Below are 5500 nucleotides of genomic sequence, written 5' to 3' on the forward strand. Positions count from 1 at the left end.
GCATCACAGACTATTATCTACACTCTGCCAATATTATTATTTTGACATAAATGTAGATAACAATGTGATAATGACCAGATAATGTGTGCTTGTGATGATGATTGGAGTATAGATATTGGCCAGGTTTTAATGCCTCTCTTCTTTAAGGTAGTTCTATCGAATCTTTTATATCCATCAAAACAGGCAGCTGGGGCTGGTTACTTCAGTTGGCTGGACAATTGGTTTGTAATACAGAGTGACACCAACAGCATGGGTTCAATCCCCACACTAGCTGAGGTTACCATAAAAAATTCTCCTTCTCAACCTTTCCGCCTGTCTGAGATATGGTGACCCTCAGGTTTAACCATCACCAGTTGTGTGTGTGTCTCCCTCTCTCTGTCTCGTAGGAGAGTGGTCTCTATGGCAGCTTTACTGTTGGAGTCATACCTAGCACGTAGGAAGATGGTTGTGGTTGTTGGAGGCCAGTCATCTCAGCTCCAGGACATCTCTACAGGAGTTCCTCAGGGGAGTGTCCCAAACTCAACTATCTTCAGCTAATTCATCAATGACCTTCCCTCCATCATAAGGTCAGAAGTGGGGATATTCGCTAATGATTGCACAATGTTCAGGTCCATTTGCGACTCCTCTGATACTGAAGCAGTCTATATTCAAATTCAAAAGATCTGGACAATATTCAGGTTTGGGCTGACAAGTGGCAAGTAACATTCACACTACACAAATGCCAGGCAATGACCATCTCCAATAAAAGACAATCTAACTACCGCCCCATGATATTTAATGGTGTTACTGAATCTCCCCACTATCAACATCTTGGGGCTTCCACTGACAGAAACTCAACTGGACTCGCCATATATATACAGTGGCTACAAGAGCAGGTCAGAGACTAGGAATATTGCAACAAGTAACTCACCTCCTGACTTTCCAAAGTCTGTCCACCATTTACAAGGCATAAGTCAAGAGTGTGATAGAATACTCCCCAATGGCTTGGATCAGTGCAGCCCCAACTGCACTCAAGAAGCTTGACACCATCCAGGACAAAGCAGCCCACTTGACTGGTACCACATCCACAAGCATCCACTCCCCCCACCACTGACAGTCAGTCGCAGCAGTGTATCCTATCCACAAGATGCAGAAATTTGCCAGATATCATCAGACAGCACCTTCCAAACCCGTGACCACTTCCATCTAAAAGGACACAGGCAGCAGATACATGGGAACATCACCACCTGCAAGCTCCCCACCAAGTCACTCACCATCCTGACTTGGAAATATATCACCGTTCCTTCATCGTAGCTCTGTCAAAATCCTGGAATTCCCTCCCTAATGGCATTGTGGGTCAACTACAGCATGTGGACTGCAGCAGTTCAAGAAAGCAGCTCATAACCATCTTCAGATGGGCAACTAGGGGAAGGCAATGGCCTACTGGTATAATCGCTGGACTGTTAACCCTGAGACCTGGATAACATTCTGGGGACCTGGGTTCAAATCCCGTCATGGCAGATGGTGGAATTTGAATTCAATTTCAAAAAATCTGGAATTAAGAATCTAATGATGACCATGAGTCCATTGTTGATTGTCAGGGGAAAAACCCATCTGGTTCACTAATGTCCTTTAGGGAAGGAAACTGCCATCCTTACCTGGTCTGGCCTACATGAGCCTTCAGACCCACAGCAATGTGGTTGACTCTGAACTGCCCTCTGGGCAATTAGGGATGGGCAATAAATGCTGCCTAGTCAGCGATGTCCTCCTCCTGTTAACAAATAAAAAAAACTAGCGACAGGCAATAAATGCTGGCTAGCCAGGGTCAGCCATGTCCCATGAGAGAATTTTAAAAATGAGGAGCCCTCTGTTTAATATCACATCTAAGAGATGGCACATGTCATCAGGCAACACTCCCTCAGCTAAAGAGTCAGGCTTGGTTTTATGCACTCACACCACAGACCTGGGACCATGTGGTTCAGAGATAAGAATGATACTAACGGAGCCATAGCTGCATTCTTGAATTGCAATGCCAGTGATCTTAATGTGTTGTTGGAAACATAGCAATAAAGCTTTTCAAAAATCATAAGTAGAATTTCATGGCACGAGAAAGCAACAGAGACAAGTATACCAGATTACTGTTGATGCTACTGCCAACTGGTGGAACAAGTTGGAGATGCAGCCAAGCATCAAAATGTGAAATATAAAAACGTGAAAAACTAAGAGGAGATTTTATTCTTTAGTATCTTCACCAGAAATCCTCTCTCAGAAAAACTTAAAGGGACTAGTGGCCTACTTAAAATATAACTTCCTTTGCCCCAAAACAGCATCATATTCATGTAAAAGGGAAATGCAACGTTTTGCATTCTGTCCAGTGATGCTTAAGAATCAAACAATCAAGATTGAAATCTGCCTCAGAGGCTTTTAAAAGAAACACTTCTGTGTCTTTGCACAGCTTCAGTTCTCAGAATAGCCCAGATGGAAAATAAATGTTAACTTTGTCTGGAACTCAAGAATGTGATTAAAAACTATAACAAAAACTTGTGTTGCATTGTTATGGAGAGGGTTAATGGTGTGAACAAATAAACTGAGCATGGAAGATCAGGGGTTGCTGTGATGGACAACCTAGAGGACTAACTTCACGATAAGTCTGTGCCATAGCACAAATTATTCTGGACGGCAGGGTTTGCCCACTCCAGTTCTGAAGAAGATTCACTAACTCTGCTTTCTCTCCACAGACGCTGCCAGAGCTGCTGGGTTTCTCCAGCAATTTCTGTTTTCTGCAATTTCAGACCTTCAGCATCCGCACTTCTTTGTTTTATTTACCCAGTTGGTTGTCCCCTTCAACTCTTCTTCCCACACTTCCTAAGAATAGTGAATCACACCAACTCATACTAATCTGAAGAAGAATCATTTTAGACTCGAAATATTAACCCTATTTCTCAATTCACAAATGCTGCCAGACCTGTTTTATTTCTCCAACCCTTTCTGTTTTATTTGATTCATAGTTACAGGCTGCCTTAAAATCTGGCAGCTGTTCTATATATCACCTGTTCAAATACACTATACTAGTGAACCATGGCAGTGAGTGTTATTAGGTTGATATCACAGTAAAGTCTTAGCTTGTCCTCACCCAATATGTACACATGGACACTTTCAAGTTCAATTCACTGACTAGTACACTTTCCCTACCTTGAGAACACTAGCGAAGATCACAGAGCCTGTTGTGTCTGTTTCAGCTGTAGTCTGCTCATTCGCCAACCAGTAACTCTCTCTCACAATTTAACATCCTTTATACTTCCTCCAGATCTACGTGACCTGTATGTTGGTCCTGACCCCAAGTTACAAATTTAGACCACGTCAAAAGGATTTTTGAATGGGGAGAGAGAAACAGAGTTAATGTTTCAAATCCAAAATTACTTCTTCGGGAGGGCTGAAGTCATATTAGACTCAAAATGTTAACTCTGTTCTCTCTCCACAGATGTTACCAGACCTACTGAATTTCTCCAGCACTTCCTGCTTTTATTTCAGATCTCCAGCATCCTGCACTACTTTGTTTTAGCTTTCAATAGGACCTTGGAATAATTGAGAGGGTGGCCTATGACTCTCAGAATTTTGTCTTAAAATACTTGCTAAACCAACTTGCTAAGTTGCTAAATATTTCTTTATATCAAGAATGTGTGAATGTGTAAACAGATAGATTTCAGTATATGGTCCATATGTGCACAACCAGAACACCATAATTTAAAAAGCAAAGATATGACTGCTTAGCCAACTGGCCAAAGAGTGGGATTGTTCCAAGGGAATCCACTACTTGTTTTATACAAACCTTATCAAAAATTATTCCCCTCCATCCCAATCTCCATCCTCCTGCACTTCCTTGATTTATAGTGTTCCATTCTGTTCAAACCTTCCCCTCCCTCACTCCTACCTTTTCCATTGTAATCCTGTTTCCTGTGGTACATGAAAATGGAGTGCAGCTGCTGCACTAGCTGAGTTTCCAATCCAGCCATTGGATTATGTTGGTAATCTGGAAAGGATGGCTAACAGATCATTGTCAACTATATATGTATTCCTGGAGTTCCTTTTCTCAACGGACTCAACACTTCCAACCACTCCCCAGTTTGCCTTGTTTCCCTTGCTTAGCAATATTTTTGGAATTAATAAGTGTTCAAAGCAAATGTTAAAAACAAGCTCCAGTTTCATCAGGTTTTGTCTGCAGCAGTGTGCGGAAGATAAATATTTAACTGAGGGAGACTCTGCACCATTCCTGTAGGGTCGGTTTAATATGGTGTGGTACTAAAAGTTTCTGCCCCACTCGCCAATTTCCTTGTCTGGCATTTTAATATACTGCTGTGGTTACCAAATGTGCAGCCTTGAATCAAACGGTGTTCTCCCACAGCTCCTTCTCATGCCTCATTTCCAAACTGACTTTGAGTCATTATTTGACAACTACATCTTATATTTTATTGTTTCTGTCTTCTGTTGGGTGGTATGGTGGCTCAGTGGTTAGCACTTCTGCCTCACGGCAACCCCTGCTCTTCCATCCTCAGTTTATTTGTTCACACCGTTAAACATCTCCATAACAATGCAACACAAATTTTTAATCACATTTTTGAGTTCCGGACAAAGTTAACATATATTAAATGCCCAATTGTATTGAAAACTGAGTTTCATAATAGACCATTTTGGAGAGTAATTGAAGGTCAGGTCATGAGGTTGTTGTGTCTCTGAAGTCACACATAGGCTTCCCAAAGCTTATTACACAGTGTTTGCATTTTTAGGTTTGACAATTGTCACAACCCTCTGCTAGGAGTTGTGAGAGCAGGTGGATGGTGGTGAGTGTTGACTTAGAATGGGTGTGTGGGGCATGGGGGTGTGGTAGAGTGGGGGAATTGGGGAGTAGGAAGGTGATGGGGTGATCGGAGTTCCACAACAGCCAATGCCACCTTAGACCTCACATCCAAAAAAATCTCAGGTCATGATACCATGAGTGATGTCGACCCCCACTTTGGGCAGCTCTGGTCCACACTAAGTGAGGGCACAAAGTTTTCTTTCCTAAAGGTCCTTTATCTGATGGACTGAGCTTTATCGAATGACTTTTGACAATCCAACAGGGTCATGGCTATTGATCATGGTCACTGCAAAGTACACCAAAATGTGTTCCAGATTTATTGCACTGTCAAATTCTCATGTTGCCCCAGCAGGATTTGAACTCATGTTCTCATGAGTTCGGGATTTGAACTCATGACCAGTCCGTGTGTCTTGATTATAACTGCAAAAAGACTGCACAATGTTGCTGTCTTTGAGTTAAGCTGTTTCTGAGCCCCATATGACTGCATAATATTGAACATTTTGTTGAGAATTTATTTTGAATTTCATAAATAACATGAGATGAAATTTGAAGAAAATTCAGAACGAAATCTATAATGTGTTCGGAGATAGTAGGAACTGCATATGCTGGAGAATCTGAGACAACAAGGTGCAGGGCTGGATGAACACAGCAGGCCAAGCAGCATCA

This window comes from Rhincodon typus, chromosome 33 (assembly GCF_021869965.1).
Source record: "Rhincodon typus isolate 14 chromosome 33, sRhiTyp1.1, whole genome shotgun sequence".
Taxonomy (NCBI): domain Eukaryota; kingdom Metazoa; phylum Chordata; class Chondrichthyes; order Orectolobiformes; family Rhincodontidae; genus Rhincodon; species Rhincodon typus.